At 53.4% G+C, this 16560-nt stretch overlaps 1 long non-coding RNA gene across 1 annotated transcript; it reads left to right on the top strand.

Moving 5' to 3' along the window:
• The first annotated feature begins 13946 nt into the window (after window positions 1-13946).
• LOC124105631 (uncharacterized) lies at window positions 13947-16314 on the top strand. Its single transcript, XR_006855802.2, has 2 exons — window positions 13947-14534; window positions 15584-16314. It is a non-coding gene; the product is annotated as an uncharacterized LOC124105631 (long non-coding RNA).
• Window positions 16315-16560: the final 246 nt, after the last annotated feature.

The following is a 16560-nucleotide window of genomic DNA, read 5'->3' on the forward strand; positions in this document are numbered from 1 at the left end:
ACTCTCCTGTGGGTCCATTCGATGCTTTATCCTGCTCTGGATGGACTTCTGGCTGGGACAGGGGTTATCCTGGAGGAGAGACCACATGGTCTTTCCCAGAGACAAGTCAGGGGCAATGGCAGTGGGGGACAGTGGCTGGGGTCGGCGAGACTCACCTCTGAGTAAAAGGAGAGAAAAGTTCAGGCGTATCATCCCGGCCTCTCATATTGGTGTTTGACCACTTGTGGGTGTTGTGTCCATTCGCCATCTTGGAATTCTTCAGCAATGGGAGGCCAGGGCCAGTGCTGGCCAACTTGACCCATTCTATTTGTTACTTTCCCACTAGTTCCATTTCCTTTTACAGAAAAGGGAACCACAGAGTCTGGAGGAGGGGCCAACAGCATGCAGAGTCCCTGAGCACCCCAAAAGTCCACAAGAAGCCCTCTGGGTCTGTGAAGGAGCTCTTGGCACTCAGCTTTCCTTCTGAGAGTCCAAAACCTGTCCTTGGCAATTGGTTTCCACTGTACGGACTCTGCCTGCAATTCATGCAGGTTCCACCAGGTGGAGAAGTTCTGGATTTCAAGGCAGAACTCACCCAAGAGAAGAGCTTTAACCATCACACTTGGAGCTGTTCCTAAACACACACACACACACACACACACACACTTGTACACACACGCACGCACGCACTCACAGAATACTAACGGCTGGGGTGTCGCTCAGTGGTAGAGCAGTTGCCTGGCATGTTCGAGGCCCTGGGTTCCATCCCCAGCATCACCACCATGACCACAAGAAAAACAGAAAGAAAGAAAAAAGGACGAAAATCTGCCCTTGAACTGACAGGCACTGTAAACGTATCCAGACTTTCGGCTCACCCTCTCCAGGCCTTTGCTCCTCATCTATGAAGTGAAAACGTTGAGGAAAGTGACCTCCCATGTCCAGCTCTGGATTCCTAGATTCCTCAGCAGAGCATTTCTCACAAGCTTCTTTTACTCATTTTGATTTGCCCTTGGGGTCATCCCCATCTCCCCATTCCTTCCTTTACTGCAGTTTGCTTGAGTTCTGTCTCTTTCAACGTTGCCAAATCTTGAAGTTAATTTCCATAACTTCTCTTTATTTAAAAAATATCTCTATATCTTCGTTTGCCCATTTTTTCCTTTTCCCTGGAGTTTTTGAGACACATCTCTGGGTACTTTCTTGGTTTCCCGTGACTGCCTATGTTCTCTGGTCAAGTGCCCAGTCCATGCTGGGTCACCACTCCATTTCCCGACTGGTCCTACCATGAGCTTTGGGTTGTTCTGGTGACTGGATGATGTAATGAACAAACAGAGGCGTTTGCTCACTGGTTGATAAATCTTGATTGTTGGGAAATGGGATACTGGGGTAGGGGGATCCCCCTCATTCTGGGGAATACTTCAAGAATGATTCCTCCTTGAAAATCGAACAGAGAAGCCCAGAATGGTAGGCAGTCACGTCTCATGCATGATCTGCCCTGTGTTCCTGATGTGTCAACTTGACCAGAGCGTGGACTGCCCAGATATCTGGCTACACATTCTTTCTGAGCGTGTCAGTGAGGTTGTTTCTGGAGAGATTGACATTTGAATTGGGAGACTGGCTAGAGCAGATTGCCTCCCAGTGTGGGAGTTCCAATCCATTGAATGCTTGAACAGAACAAAAAGGGGAAGGAGGGAGAATCTGTTCTCTCTGCCTGACTGCTTGAGCTAGGACATCCTTCTTCTCCTGCCCTTGAACTGCAGCTGGTACATTTGACACTCCTGGTTCTTAGACCTTTTGACTTGAACTGCAACTACACCACCGCTTCCCTGCCTCTCCTGTTTGCAAATGGAAAATGTGGGGATCCTCAGTCTCTATATCATATGAACCAATTCTTTATGATAAATCTCTTTCTATTTCTCACTGTCTTTCCTTCTATCTACCTATCTATCATCCATCTCCCCATCCATCTATCCATCCATTCATCCATCCATCTATGCATTCATCCACCCATATATCCATCCATCTATCCATGAATGCATGCATCCCTTTATCTATTTATCCATCCCTCTATCCATGCATGCATGCATTCATGCATCCATCCATCCACCCATTCATCTATCCATCCATCCATCCATCCATCTATCCATCCATCCATTCATCCATCCACCCATCTATGCTTGCATGCATGAATGCATCCATCCATCCATTCATCCATGTATGCATCCATCCATCCCTTTATCTACCATCCATCCTTCTATCTATCCATCCATGCATCCATCCATCCTTCCATGCATCCGTTCATCATCCGTCACCTACCTACCTATGAGAGATATATATATCTGTATCTATATACTGAACTGGTTCTGTTTCTCCAGCAAACTCTAATACAGCACCTTTCAAGCTTGTCATGACATTGCTCCTAGATAAATTGCATTTCCTTACAGGAAATCTTTTGCCTCTTCCTTTGCCTTGCCTCCATTTCCTCTTCAACCTCTCCATCCCGGAGGTGCTCTCTTCCCCCACATGAGGCACCAGCACTGCAATCCTTGCCTCAGGCTCTGCTTTCTGTAGGATCTAGGCTAAGACCCCTGACCTTGGGTGACACACTGTTCCCCTTTTCTGATGCCAATTCCATCACTTGGGTTCTCTTATAATCACCTTCTGCCTCCTGCATGCTTCATTAACCATTCTATTGTTTTAAACCTTGAACTTCTCTTTCCCTGTGGCTTTCCTTCTCTTAGCCCATGAACATGCACAAGTGTTTCCATGAAAAGCAAATAATCCCTTCACTGAAAGTGTTGAATTCCATCTCTTCATGAGCAAATTCCTTGTAAAGTTAGCTCACTGTCTGTGTTAGGGGCTTCCGTGACCACGCAGCACACATCAGGTGGCTTCCAACACAGAACTGCTTTCTCCTGCAGTTCTGGAGCTGGGAATTGAGGCGCAGGCAGGCCTTGTCCCCTGACAGCTCTGGAGAGCCTCCTGTCTTTGCCAGCTTCTGGAGGCTCCAGAGTTCCTGGAGCTGGGCAGCTTGGCTGCCGTTGACCATATCTATACATGGTTCTCTTCCCTCCACATCGGTGTCCTCACATGGCGGTCTCCTCCTCCTACAAGGACACAGTCGTAAGGACCCAGGACCCATCCTAATGACCCCATGTTAACTTGATTACGTCTGCACAGACCCTATTTCCAAATTAGGTCACATTCCCAGGCACTGGAATCAGGACTTCCACATATCTTCTGGGGAACCCAGGCAATCCACAGGGTTTCCGAAATGTTCTTGTAGCCTCATTCTGTGGCTCCTTGTAGCAGGTGTCTTTCCACATCCTGCCCTCCCGTGATTCCCCTGAAGGTCATAAGTTGCAGATTCACTGGCTGCTTCTAAGTCCTTTCCCTTGTGACTGCCCCACGGTGTTTGGCATGGCTGTCTCTCCCCTCCTTTCTGGCTACTCAGTGTTCAGGGTGACCTCTGCTAACCTGGTGTCCAGGTCACTGTGTGCACCTGGGGCTCCTGTGTGCTTTTACTTCCCTCCCTATCTGCAACTCCAGGTGCCTCTTAACCTGGGGGCCTTGGTCACAGTCCCTGTCCAACGCACTCTCCTCTGGCCTCTTCCCAACCTTCATGCTCCAGCGCCCTCTTCTAAGTAGGTAACAGATACATCTCTGCAAGCTCAGGGCAAGCTTTGCCACTTAGAAGTCGCCAAAGAGCCTCAAAGGTAATCTATCCCTAGCACAACGCATCCTCTTCACTCGCGCGAGTGTGTGCACACACCTGGACACACCCACCCATCATACTCTCTCTCTCTTTTCTTGTGCAGAGGATGGAACCCAGGACCTCGCTCACAGACAAGTGCCCTCCCACTGAGCTCCACCCCCAGTCCTTGCCCATTTTGTATTTTCATGTATTGATGTCAGTGTTTGTGAAACTGTCCCGAGACTTCCAGAAATACCCTTGGCACTGTGGATATGGACGAGCTCCCTAGAGAGCAGGTGAGATTAACCCAGTGAAGGATGGCTTATTGCCATCACTGTGGCCCTCTGGAGGCCTAGGATGCTCTAATCTGTGCCTGGTTCCCTGAGCTGAGATTCTCAAACAACACTAGCAACACAGAGGCATTAGCACTATGGACTACAGGTCTGTGGACCCCAAATTCATGTGTTAAAGCTCTAGCCACTGGTGGGATGGCGTGTGAAGGTGGCCTTTAGGTGGTGATTGGTCATGAGCTTGGATCTCTCGGAATGGGATCAGTGCCATTATAGGAGGACCCAGGAGAGGGCTTACCTCCTCTCACCCTCCCTCCACTCCTTTCCCAACTTTCTCATTCTCAGCAAGAAGCCAAAAAGAGGTACCCACCCATGCACCCACCCATGTTGGCATCCAGATCTTGAGCTTCTGGTCTTCAGAAGTGCTTGAAATAAATGTTGATGTTGAAGCTAGCCGATTGGTAGTGCTTTTGTTATAGGAGCTCAAACTGACTTAGACAATAAGATAACATTAAGCCTGATTTCAGATCCAGTGAGGCCCAGAAGTGCCTTGGACGCCCTTTCTCTCATAGAACAGATGATTTTACACTAATTCTGTATTTATTCCAGAGCTGGTAGTAGACAACCTCACACAGCCAGCTTCCTATAAACACGGTGAATAACGCAGTTTGCCGGGTGCTTATCTCAGTCACAAAATTCAAAATGCTTGCACTCAAGGGCTTGTCAGTAAGCAACTGTTGCTACTTCTCTGCAGGTCAGCTTCCAGAACCTTCATTCCCTGCACAGCCAGAGAGCATAATAATGGCGTGGTGTGGGATTCAGGGCTGGAGTGGGCTGCAGAGACAACCTGCTTCAAATCCTTCATGTCATCCGCGAGGAGGCAGATGTCCTGAGACATCAGGGACATCCCCCGCCTGCCCCGTCAACCCTTCCTGCCTGGTACCTGTGTTTACTTTCTGTTATAGTTTGGATCTCAAATGTCCCTCAAAGGTCTTTCTGCTTCCTGGCTCCCAACCATTATGGTCACCACAGAGCCATGGCCACAGGGCCATGTGATTATGGACTGAAATCTTTGAAACTGGGAGCCCAAACAAATCTTTCTTCCTTTAAGTCGTCTTTCTTTGTCACTGCGACAGAAAGCTGAATATCAATCACACTTTCTCTTTTGGAAGGACAGTATTGAGCCAGAAGCCATGCCACACATCTGTAATTCCAGCTACTTTGGGAGGCTGAGGCAGGAGGATCACAAGCTCAAGGCCAGCCTCAGCAAATAGAGAGAAAATAAATAAATAAAAAGAATGGAAGACTTAGCTCCGTGACAGAGCATGCGCGAGGCCCTAGGTTCAATCCCAGTACTATGCGTGTGTGGGGGAAGCAGGTGATCCTCCCAGGGGCCAGGCAGTGCTCCATGAGCCCCTGCCTGCAGCGTGTTGGGTGGGGGCTGCTACAGACCCCTTGCCCATTTTTATCCTGCGACATCCACCCAGAGCTCCGTGGAAATGCTGCCCGGTGGCACAGCATCTCAGAGTGCCTTTGGGAGGTGTCCTGGTGAGTTCTTGGGGTCTGTAGGTCTGAGCAGAGGGGGAGGGAAATGAAGAGAGAGTTGGCTGTTGACCTGCACTGGGGGAAGAGGGGCCTTGGATGTCCCAGGGCTCATGTGCAGTTCACACATGCTCTGTTCTCAGGGCTCTGATGGGACCTTAGAGCATCCACGCCTTCCCAGGTGCTGAAGAGTGGCACCAGCCACAGACCCCGCAGCTCTTAATGAGGATCCGTGGCTGCGCCTTACTTCCCGTGGCAGTGTATCGCAGCAAGCTGGGCCAGGGGCGCAGACTACCTTTGTCTTTTACTTTACTTGTGATGGGTCGGGGGAGCAGGGGGCAGAGGGTGCTAGATGTGCCTCTGCTCCAGGTAGACACGGGAGTCAATGCTCTGGGACGTGCCGAGGGGACTGGGAAGGCCCATGGGGCCCAGGCTGGGGGTTCACAAGCCCATGTGCCATGCCCCAGCCATGAGGGGTCCAGCAAGGGGGAGGCAGGCTGCCGGCCCAGGGGCATCACGTCCCAATATCAGGCCCTCACCAGATACAGGCCTCAGTCCTCGGTGATCTGTCCTCCAATGCTTGATCCTACTGCCTGTGGACCAGGCACTCTGCACATAGCCCCTGCTCAGAGGAACTGAACGACTATCACAGGAGAAAACAGAGACTCAGAGAGTCGGAGTCATGATAAAAAGGACCACACATGTCCTTGCAGAGCCAGGAACACACTCAGGCTCCTTGAGTCTGTGTCTCCCCTGTGGCTGCCTTGTCCTCCCCCTTCCTGGGTACCTGTGTTGCTCCCATCAAGGTTGAGGTCTTAGCCTGTTTTCTGGGGCTGTAACCGACTACCAGAGCCTGGCTAACTTACAAAGAACAAAGGTTCCTTCAGTTCATGGCTCTAGAATCTGGGAGGTCCAGCATCTCAGGGCCTCATCTGGTGACAGGCTTCTTGTTAGTGGACACTCTGCAGAATCAAGGTGGCCCAGGGGGACTCACCAGAGACAGAGTCCAACCCACTCTCAAGATAGCCCAACACCCCTTGAGTGGATTAGTCCCCTCAGGGCCCTCACTTCCCTGAGGACCTAGGCAACTCTTACAGTGCCACCTGGTCCCACCTCTTGACATCTGAAAATGGAGATGGAATGTCAACATGAGTTTTTTGGGGACATTCAAGCCACACCCTGGTACGTTAACTTGGAGAGATCAACTAGTCTCCTGGATCCTTGCTGCAGAGAGTGTGTTCCTGAGCAGGCTGAGTGGGGCTGGGGCTGAGCTGGACTGGGTGCCCGTTCACCTGGGCAGGCGGGTGGGTGCAGACTGCACGGCTGGCGGGTGATACATGAAGAGCGTCGCCTCCTGCCTGACAGGCGGAAGATAAACAGCTCCCCGTTAAATCTCACTTAATGCTGATATTTATAAATTTATTCAGCTTGTGTTTACTGAATCGAGAGAATGCCTAATAACATAACGTGCTTCGTCTCACATGGTCCTGCTAATGAGAATGCAAGGACGCAGTGCTTAATTTTTTTTTTTTTTGGTAACATTTCATTTGCTCTCCTCTCCCTCTACCCACTCCTGTTTTGTTGGGTTGGGATTTTAATTTGTTGCCAAACTCTGGAAAGTGTGAATCTCTTGCCTGTTGGGGAGGAGCGGGTTGGAGTAGGCCTGGGACCCGGGTGGGACCAGCTCCCCAGGCTGAGCTGGGTCCCCAGCTGCAGCTCACCCCATGAGACCCCAGTGCCATGGCCTGTGCTGAGGGGAGTCCCTGGGACCCCCTTTGGCAGTTTGCTTCAGGTCAGAGCTAAGGTCACTTGAAGCTTCAGGAAGGCAATTCAGGGTGGGGGCAGGGGATTGGTGTCCCTAGCTTGGGACAGACGAGGAGGATGACCAAAAGGACCAAGGTAATAGAGGTAATTTTAGTGTTGGGTGAAGCTGTGTGTGTGTGTGTGTGTGTGTGAGAGAGAGAGAGAGAGAGAGAGAGAGAGCGAGCGAGCGCCTCCTTGCCTTGGTTTGACCTGCTCACTGTGAGTCTGTTCACATGAAACCCCCGTCAGCAGCTCTTTGCCCCCAAACTGGGCTGTGAGGCTCTGGGACACAGCAGCAGGAGCTCAGCAGTGGGACAGGAGGCAGAGGCCGGCCACACCCAGGAGGGTGCTGGGACATTTGGCAGCCGGGAGGCCAGCGGGCCTGGTCAGTGCTGCCTTCCTAGGGGCGGGTCAGCAGCAGAGGCCTCCCCAGTTGCTGGCCGTGGAGGGGACCCTGAGTGCAGGGGAGGGGGCACTGGGGAGGAGTGCAGACTGGGGCAGGGGTGTGGGGGACTGGAGCTGGGGAGGAGGAAGGAAGGCTGGAGGTAGAGCTGGATGGCCTTCAACGTACAATTAGTGGAATGGTTCATATTTCATCCCATCCCCACACATGGGAACTCACAGATAAGTCATGAATCCTTCTGCCATCTGATCTTCTACCGGTGGCCACCCCACGCCTGCCCTGTACACAGCTGGAGGAGCAGCTGTGACAGAGGAGCCCTGAGCCCAGGCCTTCTGGGGCCTCAGAGCCCGAAGCTCTGGGCCTTGTGTCCTACTCTGGAGCTCATTCTGGCTTGGGCGTCTCTGCTGGACTGGGGCACAGTGGCCAGCCCTAGGAGCAGGGGTCCCTGTGTTTGTCTTGCTTGAGACAGACTGAGCTCTCTTCCTCAGGCCTGGCAGGTGGGAGGGCTCGTGACTCTTGGCATCATCCAGGAGGCTGGAGCCACCTTGGGATCTGGAACTTGGGAAGCTGGGACAGAATGGAGGCTCCAGATGAAGGCTAGAGGCCCAGATTTTCCCCAAGGGCAGGAAAGAGGATGTTCTCAGTTCCCATTCTGCCCTTCCGTGGTTCACACCCTGTCTGCTCATCTCTCTGTCCTGTGTCAGTCTCTCCATCCACGAGAAGCAGAATCACTGGGTGATGAAGGGACTCTCGGGGCTCCACCTGAGGCCAGCCATGACCTCTTGTCCAGGCTGGCCTCCAGCTCAGCACCCACACCTGCGGGCTCACTTGGGCAGTGCTGGGAAAGGCAGCAGCTCTCTCTTGTCTGGGCACATGCTTGTCCATCTGGTTTGCTCCCCGAGGCCAGGGCCAGGCTGGTGGCATGGATGGTGGAGGGCTTAGGCTGCAGCCACCTGCTTTAGGAGTGAGTTGAGGAGAGTAGCTCAGCCTCTGCCACCTCCCGGTTTCCTGTCCCAGGATTCAGCTCTCCCCACACAGGGCCTGAACCCCTGGCCCTCTGCCCCGGCCCCCTCACACCTCTATGGGAGGGACAGCCTGCCACCCCAGGTCCTCTCTATTCTGCAGCAGCAACAGCAGCAGCAGGAACTTCCTCCCCCCCCCACGCCTCCCTCTGGGCGCAGCTCTGTTTGGGGTTCCTCCAGGGGGAGGGGGAGGGGGACAGGGGCTCATCCCTTTCTTTTGTGCTGCCTCTCCCTCCCACTTCCGCTCCCCTCGCTGCTCCCGGTGACCTTTCACCCCTCCCTTGGATGTCCCTCAAAGGCAGCTCCCGGGGTTAATAACTTTGGCTGGCAGCCCCACACAAAGCCCCGGCCGGAAACCATTGTCCTGGGGACAATGGCCAAGCAGCCCAATAATGAGGTGGCCACAGTGTTGTCTGACATCCCAGGTTGCCCTGGCAAAGGAGGAGGGGCAGTGGGGCTGCGTGCCCTGGCCTCCTGGAGCTGACCATCCCCGCACGGTGGCTCTTCTTTCTGAGGGGGCACCTGCACCTGTGCCCTCCGATGGCAGGTGGCTGCATTTCCCTGAGACTGGGCTGGGTAACTGTCACACAGAGAGCCTCTCCTGCTCCTTGCACCAGCATCACCATCGAGGCTGTGGCTCCTGTTTCTGCTCTTGGGTCCTGGGGATCTTGAGTGAGTCCTACATGACAATCAATTGGTTCTGGCCAATCGATAAGGGAGCGGAGATCTCAGCCACTGCCTGAGGGGACACATGTGGCATCTGGAAAGAGTTCCTGCTCTAGAGCCAACAGATATGGGTTCAAGGTCTCCCTCCTACCTTTCTAGCTGTGTGACCTTGAGGGAGCCACTTGACCTCTCAGAGTATCCACTTATTTATTCATGAAATCAAAAGTGGGTTGGGAGCCAGCAGGAGGGGCCTTGGAGGTGAGTATCTGTGACCTCCTACAGGCTGTCATGCCCTTGATTCATTCATGCTGTCCTCTGTCTGGTGTGAAGTACTTAGAGGTGTCTCAACAAAACCATGGGATTGATTGCAACACCAATAAGAGGGTCTCAGGCAGCTGTCAGCCGTGTAGCCCACCAGGATTACCTGGAGAGTTTTCAGAAACATGCAGGAATTTGCTCCTAATGGCTGTGGACAGCAGTCCTGGGACTGTGTGTCTGCGTGAGAGACAAGTGGAGATATTTTAACAGGAGGGTGAAGAAACACCAATTTGTATCCTTAGCAAATATGCCAAGTCACATTTATGATTGAGAGCAGCCTTCTTCAGGGGGACACATGTGGCTGGATGGCAGGACAGCCTTGGTGCTCTTGAGCACAGTGTTCCTTATCGTGGGTTTACATCAGCCAGTGATTTGTGCTCAGGGATGTTTTCCTGTGAGCTCCACTTGATTGAGGTCTCGTTAGCACACACTCCAGTGCCCCCCCAGCAGGGCTCAGTCTCTGAGTTTTGACATTTATAACATGCATATGACCACCACCCCAGTGCAGAGAGAGAACAGATGGTCCAGGAAGTCCCCTCAGGGTACAGGGTTTAAAGTCCCTGGGTGATTCCTCCTGGGGCTGTCTGAGCCCCTTCTCTGACTTGCTCAGGACAGCTCCTCACAAATAAGCCTGGCTGACCACACCCTCAGCCCCAGGTGGGGCTGGGACTCTACCTTTCTTCAAGCCCTGCCCATGTTTTGAGACTCCACCCATGTCTTTCCTTTTGCAGATGAGGAAACCGAGGCTCAGGGTGTGGATGCAAGTGACCCCGATACCACGTTTTGAAACTAAGCCTGGACTTGGGACAATCAGGACCCTTTGCCCTTCATTCTTCCTCATTTTTATCTGCACCCTAAGCCTGAAGCCCAAACAAGAGACTAAGGACAGCATCCCGCTGCTCTTTCCTTTCCTGGCCTGCTGCCTGCACCGTCCTGCTTTGGCCAGAGCCCCTTTTGGGTGGGGTGTGCTCCTCTGCCTGTTTTTCAGTGGTCCTCTGCACACCTGCCTGTCCTGGCCCAGGCCATCTCTCAGCATTCACAGTGAGTGTGTGTTTAGGAAGCCAGGCTGGTGGAGCCCTCGAGGAGGAAGACTCCAGAAGCCAACTGAGAGGGGAGTGTCACAACAGGGTATCAGATCCCCAGCTCATTTCCCTCCTTAGCAGGAGCAGCACAGGGCGTGAGCCTCACAGGGGAGGAGGGTCCCTCTCACCAAGTGTAGGACCTGCTGTGAGCAGGCAGGACAGGCAGCCCAGAGGGGCAGGAAGAAGACACCGCCAAGGGAAATGGCTGCTTTCCTTGGATGACTGGAAGCAAGTTCTGGGGACCTGGAGACTTGACAGCAGCATGACAGTGGGCTCTGGGGGACATTCCTGGTGGAACGCGGAGGTGAGCACTCGGCTTTCCTCTGTCGAGGGCCTCCCTGAGCACATGCAGGACTTAGCAGGGCGTGCTGGGCTGGTCCAGGCACTTGCCCTTTGGACACGGGGACCTGGAGGTGCTTGGGCTGCAGAGGAGGAGCCGTTGGGTTTGGGGGCCTGGGGGTCTGGGGGTCAGGTTTTCACACTGCAAAGGCAATCGTTTGACGGCTTCATGAGAGTGTGGATTGCAGAGGCAGGTTGTACTTCACCCTTGTAAGAAGGAACGAGGCTCCTGCACCCTGTCTCCCTTGGAAATGGGTCAGCTCACCTCAGGAGGGAGGGGGTTTCAGTCCCTGAATGTGGACAGCCCAGGCCGGGTGAGGACAGAAGGTATCAGGCCCCTGAGCTCCCTAGTCCTCCTCCTCAGAGTGCATGGGTGGGGGTAGGGAATCACCTTGGTGGCCTTCTGTTCGTCTTCATGTCTGAGCTGCCGTCTTCATAGCAATTCCCCAGGCCACCTGGCTGGGACGCAGCTTCCATTTGCTGCTTAAGATAGACCCACATCTAGGATTTAAAGGAAACAGGCAAGAATGCAGGGGGTTGTATGCTTTAGGAAAGAAGGAAGCAGAATTCCATCAGGCTACAGGAGTGGAATGAGGACCAAGGGCCTCTGATCCCAGCCTCGTCCCTCCTGAGGAAGTACAGAAACTGAGGATTCCAGATCCTTCCATTGACCCCTTGGCCCTGGCTCCCTATGCCCATGCCAGCCTCTGCCCCATCTTGACTTAGTGCCTGGCCTTGATAAATGGTCACTCTTGCTCTCTGCTGTGTCCCCAAGTGCTTAGAGAAGCGCCCAGTACGCAGCACTTACTCAGTATTTGTGGAATGTACGGATTGTCCTTGGGGAATCTCCAGAGTGAATGAGGAGACAGGGAGATGAGGTGGCTGTGGAACTGAGAATATCCTGGGTCCCAAGGATGGACCTTCCACCCCTCATTACCAGGCAGGTGGATCTTTAAGTACCTGGAAAAATAAAATAAAACAGATATGAAATTTAAATAAGAGGTGATGTTGAAGGGTAGAAATGGGGGCTAAGATAGTGGAGTGGGCCTAAGGGAGGGCCACCCCCCAGGCTCCAGGCTGCTGTGGGAGGAACACCCTGCGGGGTTTCGGGAGGATCAAATGGCGGTGAGGTTTGGCCATGAGCAGCCCTGGAGTGGGCCTCAGTCCTGTCCTGGCCAGCGGTGTGTCCTTGGGTATGCCAAGAGGAATTTTCTCTTCTGCAAGATGGTGAGATTGTCCTCCACAGTGGCAGTTTCTTCCAGTTTATCCTGGAACTCAAATGATGAGGTTTTAGGAATCGAATCCAAATGCCCACCTAGCATTGGACATTGGGCCTAAGCTCGACCACCTACTCTCAGGGGAATCATAGGTTCGGTGGCCAGCAAGGATGGCCAGGGTGACACTGCGAGGGCCCTGAGGGAGTGGGGAGAGGTGGATGGTGTGATTTCAGGTGGAGAAGAATATGCCAGGTGGCCTGAGTCCCGAAGTGAGGCATTGCAGAAGAGGCACCTGCCTGCCAACTGTCTGCCAATCAGACTGAGAGCGTCCCCACAGGACCTCACAGGGGCTGCCAGGTCCATGTTCCACAAAGCGGGAACAACTGCTACTTAATTACACAGACAGGGGCGAGGAGTGCAGCTGTCCCCAGAGTTAACTCTCAAGGAGCTGCAACTTCTGTAATTAGTTGGCCGCCAGATGCAGGGGACATGCTTTCCCAGTCCCAGGAACAAGGGGCTACAGGGCTTGTCCACCCCCAACCTTGGCCCCTTGACCACTGCCTCGCCTCCTCACAGGGAGCATTTGCTCTTTGCCGGGAGGGAAGTGGATAGGTCTGGGCGCAGCCTTGGGGCACCTTGCTTTGGCCCTATGCTTTTCTCCTCTCTTCAACTCCTTCCCCAGAAAAAGAGCCCAAGGCTCTGCAAGGGGTCGGGGGTGGGGGGGGGACTCCTAGGAGCCCTTCTGATCACCAGGCCTGAGGGACGCTGGGATGTGTCTTTCAAAATGGAAAAGCCAGGATACACCCCCTTTCTGGGACCCCAGGCCCCCTTCCCCACTGATCCACACTGGCCTTGGACATCTCAACGCCGCATCCAGTCAGGGGCATTGCCGCATGAGATGGCACCTTGACCATCAGATCCCTTTGGGTTTAGGTACGTGACAAGTTACCTCTGGCGACTGCAAAGAATCACGTGTCAATCTCCCCTCTGCGCTGGGCTGCAGCAGCTGGGGCCACACGGAGCATCCGATGATGTTCCTGTTGGTGTAATGCCTGCCCTGAAATAGATCTGCAGAGGGTCATTGGGAGATGGAGGACAGAAACCCCTTGTCGACACTTTGCACCTTCATTTCCTGAAAGGGCACTTTGAATGGCATGGGGACTCCCACCTTCTGGTTGGCTGTCAAGTGAACAGCGTGCAGTGTATACTTAGCACCTTCTTCAGAATGAATCAATGTGGACTGAATAAAATCAAGGAGATCCCAGTTTCCCTAGCATCACCAGCTCACTGTATCTCTTGCTGAAACCTTCCTGTCACATTAGGAAACTTTTCTCTGGTCAAAGCACTCTCTGTAAACTGCAGCACATGGGTGATCAGATTTTGCAGTGGAAATGTCTTTTGAGCTGCAAACCGAGTACCTTTTTCTGGGAAGTGCTTGGGTCTTTTGCAATAAGGGAGCACCAAACCTCCAAGGGGGTAAGGGTCACAGCTGCCTCCCATCCTGTTGACCCAAGAGCCAAAGTGCAAGAGGAGAGGTGGAGGGCTTCGCCTGGGCAGAACACGTTGGTCATTAACTTTGTAAAGGAACCTTCTGAACTCACTGCAGACTACTTGGCTCTGGTGTGTACACACTCAGCTCTGTCCTGGCACATCTTGCTTCTTGATTGTTTGTTTGACTTACTGGAAAAGAGCTTGCCGTTCCCAAGATCCTCTACAGGGTGCACAACGGTGTGTGTGGCAAGGCTCCATGTCAGGGGACAGCCAGTTGGCAGGTGGGGCCGGTGGCATGGGTGCACACTCAGACCCGCCTGGGGTGGGGGCTTGGCACTCAGAGGAGTTGCATTCGGACATCTTCTTGAAAGGAGCTGTCAACGCTGGTCCAAGGGCACCGGGGACTCTGGGCAATCCTGGTCTGCCGGCAGTCTTTTCCTTTCCCTTCCGGCCACCCCGTCCTCCTACCCGGGGTGTAAGGACACCATCCCCAAGGTGGAGGGTCCAGGTGGCAGGCAGAGTGAGATACAGCGGGAGGAGCACTTTCACTGGTGCCATAGAATTTCCTACTCCTGAGATGGAAGGGGAGCCAAGGAGCATCCAGTCCAACTGCCTCACTTCGCCCCCAGGAGGGAGCCAGACCCAGAGAGGGAGGCGGGAAGGAATCAGACCTCATCCTGGAGAGAACCAGGTCTGTAATTCAGGTCCCTGGTGCCCAATCCCTTTCTCATGTGAGTGGCCCCTGCTGCTCCAGAGTGGCCCTGAGTTAGTCTGAGGCTCCTCTGGGAGGGTCACTGGTCTCTCTGTGAAGCCCAAGTCTCAAGGTACTGGCCTCAGGTTTCTGGACAAATCCATGATCCCCACCTTTCCAAAGCTCTGCTCAACCACAAGAAGTTTTAAAATATTTATCATGAACTTTAACCCTAAAAAAACCCTGGGGGTAGAATCACTGCTTCCATTTTAAAATTGAGGTAACGGAAGATGTCGTGGAGATGCTGACCAGCTTGTTCAGAGCCACACAGGTGGCACCTGGAGAGGTGGGCACTGGTACCCTGGTCCTTGGACCTGTGCCACAGGTCTCCAGCTGGGCCCTCCTGCACCTGCAGTTAGTGAGGGGCAGCCCACAGGAAGGGCCAGGGCTGGCTCCTCAGCAGGGGAAGGGACCAAGGGCTAGAATTCATTCTAACCTACACGACCTGATCTTATTTGGACTTTTACTGGCCTGCAGTACACATCCTGCTTCTTTTGGGGAGTTTAGAATTCAGAGTGTATCGATTCCCAAGGGTAAGAGAGGATTTTTGTTTTATACACTGAAAATAATAGTCTTGTCATACAAACTTGGGTTTGAGTTCAGTCCTATCACTTAAGAGCTGTGTGACCTGGGAAAACCTTCCTAACCTCTCTGAGACTTTCTGACTCTCCATAGGAAGATGCACATGCATGTTGGATGTGGAGTGCGTCTGGGGACAGCAGTGCTGTGGGGAGGGATGAGGTGAAGGGCAACATAGGCTGTGCAGGCCTCTGAACTTGGAGGCCTCTGCAGAATGGGCCTGCACTGAGGCAGAAAGCCAATGTTCAGAGTCCCCGTGGACCACTCACAGGACTGGGGCTTGACTTCGGGCGAGTTGGCTTTCTGCATCCAAGTGCAGTTCCCGAGAGGTCCAGAGCTGGGAGTGCGTCCTTCAGTCCTGAAGTGGGGCTGGGTGACGCAGGACAGGGGCCAACCCCGGCACTTCGCAGTGTTGTCTTAGGATGGAGTTCAACCACTGGAACGTCGCCGTCGCCGGGGCGCAGGGGCCGATCCGAGCATGTGCGGCAGGTGTGAAGCCCCTGCACCCTCCGCTTCCCCACTCCTGCTCTGGGCTGAGGGGCTGCTACCAGTCTCCCAGGAAAAGACCTCGGGGACCTCAGAGGAACAGCGGCGGGAGCCTCACCCGGGACCAGCCTCCTTCCATGGCACATCCCAGCTGGCCACCCTTCTGGGGGCGAAGGGTGTGCGCGCGGGCTGGGTACCTCGGCGAGTCCCCAGTGGACTTCCAGAGCAGAGACGGTGCCCCAGGATTCACCTCACTTCCCAAATGATGCGCTTGCATGGCGCCCGGGGCCACCACGGGTGCTCGTCACACCAGGGAAACCTCCGTGGAGAGATGCTGTAGCGCCTGGAGCCCTGGCGCCGACGCAGCAGCTCGGGACCAGGTGCCAGGAGCCCCTGAGCTGGAAATCTAAAACCCACACGCTTTTGAGCAGAGTGTGGAACGCTGCGCACTCTGGAACTTTGTTAGATGCACATAGATATTTAAAAACATCATATAAAATTACCTTCAGGCTATGTGTTAAAGGCAAATGTGTTGAAACCTAAATGAATTTTGTGTTTAGACTTGTGTCCTATCCCCAAAATATCTCATGATGTATATGCAAATATTCCAAATCCCCCAGATCCCAAAGTCTGAAATATATCCGATTCTAAAACATTTCAGATATGGTGTCTGCAACATGTATATGGTTTTCTTTAATCCCCAGAACCCTCCAGGGGGGCTATCATTCCTAGCTACCTTATACAGATGAAGAGCCTGTGGGTCCGAGTGGTCAGGTCACAAGCAGACCCAGTCAGTAAGAGCTAGGACCCAGCATCCCTTTCAGGCCCTCCCTCCAGGTCAGTGTCTTGATCTCTTGCCTGAAGTTCCTTCTTTTCAGGGAAAATGAGGCAGATCTAGGGG

Source organism: Marmota monax, unplaced genomic scaffold (genome assembly GCF_021218885.2).
Source record: "Marmota monax isolate L192 unplaced genomic scaffold, Marmota_monax_Labrador192_F-V1.1 WCK01_AAM20220418_F8-fsc00245, whole genome shotgun sequence".
In the NCBI taxonomy this organism is placed as follows: domain Eukaryota; kingdom Metazoa; phylum Chordata; class Mammalia; order Rodentia; family Sciuridae; genus Marmota; species Marmota monax.